The following is a 7,113-nucleotide window of genomic DNA, read 5'->3' on the forward strand; positions in this document are numbered from 1 at the left end:
CTATCTACTCAGCTGAAGCCTTGCACAAACTTCACAGTCTGAAATCTTTGACAGATTCTCTTCCCTTCTAAGTTTGTACAGCACCAACCACACTGCTACCAGACAAATAAAAAGAATAATAAAACTCAATCATGCTTGTATATATAGAAGGCCAATCAATGTAAACACAGGGTTTCTCTAAACAGGAGAAAAGCGTAAGCCAGATGGCATGAAATCATTGATAGCTGTTTCATAAACTTTTCTTGCAATCAAATCTAATTGAAATAACACTAGATTGTAGGCTTTAGCAGGTGGGCAGCACACACAGCTGTTTCTGCTAGATGATTTCCAAAGAATACATACATAAAACATTTCACAGGGACTGACATACGGGAAAAAAAGGTTAACCCAGATGGGATGCTCTCTTTCAGGCTTTATTTCACCGACAAATTTCTGAAGCCTGTCTCTTTAAAAATATGAGCAGAAGTATTGTCTGGTATTGTTGAACCAATTACAGTCATATACAATGTGGTTGGGAGCTATGGCCTGGTGATGCAGTGTCTTCCAACACCAATTTGTATTTCAAGGCAAAGTAGAGCAGAGAGGGACCCCCTAGTGCCCAGTTTATTGCTTTGCAGTGAGGTAGAGTAGATGCAATGGAATAACCGCTATCAGATATTTTTGTTACATGGAAATTTTCCAAGGGAAAATTCCACCAGTTTCTTTGGTAGTTTGTTCCAGGCTTTTCCTGCACTAACAGCTAGGTATTTTTCCTAACTTGTAATCTACTTTTAAGTACAATTAAGCTAATGGCCACATATGGTGAAGGAGAGGAAACAGTTAATGTTTTTTTCTGTTTTAATCTTTTACATATTGTAGGATTTATCATGTCCTTTCTTCTCCTTCTGCCCTTTTGTGCAGACAGATATCCCATGGCAAAACTCTTGGAGGCTCACAGATGACCTGCAAGAACCAGGTAGGTCTTCCCAGAGAGGTCCAGCATCTAAGGTGGGCTTGGCAGGGTTTCCTGTGGCTGACCAGAAAGCTAATTTGGAAGTTTGGCCTGAATTGTTCTTTGAACTTTTGCTTGCATTGGAAACTAAGATCAAGAAAAAACATTAAAAAAGGAAGAATGAATGGAAAAGACCAACTTACGTGGATCAAATGAGACCTGAAATGAGTGAACTGAAACATACAGTGTAGGTCCACTACCTAGTGCCTTCTGGCTAGATGACACAGTAAAGTTTCTACTCTTCATAAGCTTTATATATACGCCACATAAAGATCAACATGATCTTTTCTGTTACTATTTATAGCAGAATCTGTGCTTTTACGCTTCAGTCTAAAGGATCAGAAGCTGCCACAGTCTCACTAACAGTAAACCAGAAGTACTGGCATAAGTAAACTCTGTTTTCTTTTCAGATCACATAAATCTTTTGTCTTTTACTAAAGACTTCCATGGAGAGGAACAATTTATTTATAGCAGCCTTCCAGTACTTAAAGGGGGCCTTGCAGGAAAAATAGGGAGAGGTTGCATCAGGGAACATAGTGATAGAATGAGGGGTAATGGCTTTAAACTTGAAGTGAGTAGGTTTAGATTTGATATTTACTGTGAGGTTGGTGAAGGTGAAGTACTGGAACAGGTTGCCCAGAGAAGGCAACCTGTTCCAATATTGCTATTGCTATTCCAGTTGCTGCCCCATCCCTGGCAGTGTTCAAGGTGAGGTTGGACGGGGCTTTGAGCAACCTGGTCTAGCGGAAGGTGTCCCTGGCCATGGCAGGGGGTTGGAACTGGATGAGCTTTAAGGTCCCTTCCAACCCAAACGATTCTATGATTCTATGACCTACTCCCATGGTGGCCAATCCCTCCACCCAGATGGAGCTGCTGCAGGGAGAGGCTGCAGTGCAGACCTCAGGCTGCAGGAAGAGCCCAGATCTTTCTTCTGGGACAGGGACAGGTAGCGGACCTTCCTGCAGAAGGTGTGCCCATGTGGAAGACCTCTGCAGCTGATGGCTGAGCTGCAGGAGGCAGTGAGGAGGTTGTGTAGCATCAGGGAGGCTGAGAAGGAGTTAAATAGCTATGTCCAGGCACAGTCTGCAGTGGACCCACAGCCAGACAGCCAAAAACTCCCCCACTGGCACACACAGAAGGGAGGGAGGCCAATAATGCAGAGGAATGGAAGCTTGCAACATCAAGGACCTGCAGGAGGAAGAGACTTCTTCACATAATCCATAACTTGGAATGCCATTGCCATAGGATGCTTTGGAAGCCAAAATGATGCGTGGGTTCAAGAAACATCTAGAGAAACTCATGGAATAAATATCTGCTCTGAGCTGACTCACAGAGGAGCCTCAGGGAGGTGCCACCCTGGTCTCATGCTGCAGTCAGCCTCCTGAGGGTCATTTTGCAGCTGCTGTCAGAGACCAGGCATAGTGCCACACAGCCCCTTGCTCCTTCTCGTGCAGTCACAGATACAGCCTTTGAGTTACTTCAGAAACCAGGTACAGTTCTCAAGTGAAAATCCACTCTCCTCAGAGAGAGAGCAGGAAGAAATTGGCAGTAGCCCCAAGTAGTGGGAGCAACTGTTTGCAAAAGGCAGTGAGAATCAGCCCTGGGGTCATATGACTCTGCAAGAAATAAATGAGTGCGAAGCAAAAGCTTTCAAAAGCACCCATCTCAGGTCTGTGACAGAGAAAACAGGAACACTCAGACGGAATCAGTGACAAAAGATCCAAAAGAGGCATTTGATTCCCTGCAGGGGAGAAAACAAAGTGTTTACAAAGATGCAGAACAGTAAACCGTCAGAGTGCTCTTCTGAAAATATTTCAAATGTAATGTTCATTCCTACATTTATATGGGAGGCACAGTAAAGAGAAAAAAGATACAGCCCTTGTCTTTAAGGGCATTTGGACTAAAGCAGGGGTAGTATGTCGAGTAGGAACAATAGCAAAACAAAGAGCAAAAGGGGAAGTACTGCAGGTGGGGTGAGGGCACAAGGATTATATGAAAGTTTATATGATTGGTTTAGATTACTGGGAAAAATCTTCGTCAGCTTGTTTATTGACTTGTTCTGTATCTCTTTACTTGCCTTAAACTGAAGTAGTTATTTCAGGCTGCTGAAGGGGTCTATTTTGGGTACGGTCTTATGAAGGTTGATTATAGGATGGGGTTTGTGGGAGGCAAAGGAGTGAAGACAAAAGCAGAGATGAAGACAAAGAACAATAGATGCAGAAACAAGAGAGACTTGCTGCAGATCCTAGCACTGCTTTTAATAATAGCTGGCTTTCATATAGAGCTTTTCAAGAGCAGATTTTGAAGAGTTTGAAGTCCGAATCATTTTATTTGTATTAGGACAAATGATATGCTCAAGGTCACTCAGCAGAAAAAAATGCACTGTAGCTGGGCAGAGGATTCACAGCCCCTGAATACTAGTGCCATGCTGCCCAATAGCCATGCTGCCTCTCCATCAGCTTGGACTGTCACCTGCAACATGGAGATGACGTATTAGAAATAAATTTATCAGCTGCTTTCTCTATAAAAGATATGCTGAAATACCCTATCAGCCTGTTTGTAGGGAGTACTGACCTTGATGGGAACATGTACACCAGTCAGGGATTTACTGCGGGAACGAAGAGGGTTTAAGCTCTCTTCTCTGTCATGATTATGAGTACCTGCTGTAAAATGGGATTCAGACAGCTAACAGTCTCAGCTAGACTGGATACATATTAAACGGACATGCTAGTTCAGGGCCACAAACAGGCCACTCTCCAGGCCAGACACAGAGTCTGTTCAAATAATGGTTTGCAGTACACCCCAAGAGGACAGGTAATCCTCAAAAGTCCAGAGGTTTACCAGCAGGCTTCGATGTAAGGGACAGCAGAAAGTGCCATGATCACAAATCATCCGAAAAGTGTTCTTTCAGCGTTAGTTTGTATAATGGGCAGAGAAACAGTTTAATTGCACACAGCAGTGTTTTGGGTTTTTTTTTTAAATAGAATTCTTTATCACGGGTGAGGAAATCTTTTCAAATTATGATAAAAATATCTGTGATGACAATACTTAATTGCCATCCCAAACAGAGATGTTGTCTATTTAACCAACCAGCTAATATTACTGGTCTTTTATTTGCCCTTCCTTCCAACTAAACACAATTGAATCTCAAAATTTAACATTTTCAAAGGAGAAATTACAGTTTTATGTGACTGGACCAAGCTCATTTATGGTAATAGTATTCCCTTAACTCATTGCCATACAACAGTGGAATTTCTGCTTGCCTGGTTCATTGCAAACCCACTCAACAGCTGCGCTGCAGATGTTGTCATGCATGCATCCGAGATTGCTGTCTCCCAGCACTGTCTGGTCTACCACACATTAAGAGATGTTCCTGTTTGGTTTTTTAGAATGAAATCGTGCTTTATTACATCTACCAACAAAATTAGCTCAACATCATTCATGTTTATAGATCTACAACTAGTAGCAATCGTTACTAAAGATTCACTTCTTATACAAAAAAAAAAAAAAAATTGATTTGATGGTCTAAAGGTCACAGTAACAATTTTAATGTTTATATCTACTTTTACTGCTGATGCTACTCTTATCATGCAGCAGTTTAGAGGGGATCTTTTGATAAATGTGAAATTGTAACAGCTTGAAAGATTTTGGATTACATTTGGTTTGACATCTTGAACTAGTGGTAGGAATTTTCTCGGCTTGGAGAATTATCACATGGAATTGTTTTGAGCAACTGTACATCATCATTATCATGTTTCACTGCTAATCAGAAAACAAGTGGCTGCAGCACCATACTGCAGATACGAAATGCACAAACTGTAGTATGCCTATTGTATGGAGCAATGATTATTTTTCCTCTTTGTCCTTATCGAAAGGTAACTCTACTATGTTGGCTAATGAATTCCACCCCAGCTGTGTGTGATCTTATAATTACATGGTTCAGGCTCCACATCAGCTAATCAAATGGTTTCTTCAGTTCAATTTTACAATGACTGAGACCCTAACTCACTGAAGTGTTCTCCTAAAATCAGGTTTATTTAGTGGCCAGTGGAACCATCATCCCTTGTTTAAATGGTTGGCTAAATATATACAGGATCATTCACATACTTACTTTTAGGCAGATTGTGGCACTAGTTTGATGTATAAAGATCATGCTGTGGAACCAATTGCCATACTTGGAATTAATGTATTGATTTCTGCTAGAAATTATTATTTAACATATAGTGTCAGTAGCACAAGACCATATTTCAGCAAATGCAACGTATGATCTAAAAGGAAAGAAACCCAATGAATCAGCTCCCTAGAGCAAATACTCAGCAAACTATGTATTTCCAGTCAATAACCATTTTTCTCTAAAATCTATGGATTATCATATCGATCTAGTTTCTTGTTTTATTGTTTTGTTTCCAGCAAAAGCTCCTTCTTTGCAAGAAAACACAGGAATAATGCATATCCATGCATCAGCTATTTGGCTGTTAACAAACAGAGGTAATGGCCACTGGGAATGCAAAAGCCAGACTACTTGGCTGCTATGACAAATGAAATCCAGGAGTAATGAGTCACACTAGACGTGATCCTTTAAAAAGAAACATTGGCAAACTCTCAGATTTTAAAATAACTTTGCTGAGATCAAGTGGAGCTGTCTTCAGCCATGATGAAAAAGCTAAAAATGAGTATCTGACTGTGCAGATAATTCCAGCAGCCTGGTAGCATTCATTTGTGAAGCAGCCTAGTCAGATGAGATGCTCGTACTGATGCTAATGTGAACTGGACGGCGCGGATACATATTGCATAATCACTGCATACATGGCACCTTCATTCATATACTGAAGACTCCTGTTATCAACTTAGAGAGAAGATAATGTACATGCCTGTGAGTCAGCCTCTGAGCTGGGTCTTGTTTTGCTCTGCATTGCTAGGCAGACTGCAGAGTGCTCACTTTCCTGAGCAAGGAAGGCCAAGCACATCTTCCCAGCAATATTAGTAAATTTAGTCAAACGGAATAGTGCAAGCATGTCACTCACCTGTAATGGTTGAAGGTGGATCCTCATCAGGATATGCAAAACACACAGGTCTTGAGCTGGATTTACAAGATCTGTTACCATGGATATTAACTCCAAAATCACCTCTGTGGTTTGGATTTTCTGAGGTAATGTGTTGACTGCATCCCTTAGTCAGAAGTCAAACACAAGATTTTCATTGAACTTTGCATGTTTGCTCCATCTGAATGTGAACCAAACCCATTCACTGCTCTGCAAATTTTGAAAAAAAACCCAAACTTCTACCTGGTACTCTTGCAGAAGGAAATATTATTTTTCCTTTCTTTGCACCTCATGACAGCCCACCTCAAAGTTGTTTGTGATTCAGGTACATCTAAAAAATTACTAGAATAATATAGTATTTCTAATCTGTCTGCAGCAATAGTGAATGCAGAAGTTCACTGCCAGAGAGAGGCCTGCTTAACTTTCTGGTTCAACAAGAGAATCTCAAAGCAACAAAGTTCAGGGCTACAGGAAAAAAGTCTACTTGTCACACCACATATCTTTTTGGCTCTGAGGAACCACACATTAATCAATAGAAAGAAGGCAGTGAGCAGAAACAAACAAGCTGAAAAATCCCAGACACATTCTAGTTTTGTTATAGTGGATTTCTTATGGAAATCTCTTCAGGCAGACTTTCCTTTGACTCCTAACTAAATGATGCCTGCTAGATGAAATCAAAGTTTGCACTTCAGTGCTCTGCTTCACCAGCATACAATGCAAACCACTAACACTGCTATTGAAATAATTTTATTAGGCAGCTGAGAATTTTGTAAATGGTTAAATTAGAATCCCAGCTGTTCATACTTTTTCCGTATTCTACAATACTTTTATCATATCAGTAAAGAAATTCTAGGTGTACAACAGTGCTGGGCAGTGTTCTGTAAAATATTGGTATTTTACAGATACATCACACTACAGAAACAGATTTGGAAAACATAGAAGTGAATGATGTATAAAATGCAAAGCAGAAATGTCGCTGATCACTGATATAACTTATATTCAGAAGCAGACAAAAATTCAGATTTACTGTCAGGCAACTTTGCAATACTTCTATTTTATCTAGGATACCTGTGGTTTCCC

At 40.5% G+C, this 7,113-nt stretch overlaps 1 non-coding gene across 1 annotated transcript; it reads left to right on the top strand.

Moving 5' to 3' along the window:
* Nucleotides 1–1,387: 1,387 nt before the first annotated feature.
* Nucleotides 1,388–1,455, top strand: LOC115611074. The gene has a single exon (XR_003992449.1). It is a non-coding gene; the product is annotated as a U5 spliceosomal RNA (small nuclear RNA).
* Nucleotides 1,456–7,113: the final 5,658 nt, after the last annotated feature.

The sequence above is a fragment of the Strigops habroptila genome, chromosome 7, assembly GCF_004027225.2.
Source record: "Strigops habroptila isolate Jane chromosome 7, bStrHab1.2.pri, whole genome shotgun sequence".
NCBI classification, from domain to species: Eukaryota; Metazoa; Chordata; class Aves; order Psittaciformes; family Psittacidae; genus Strigops; species Strigops habroptila.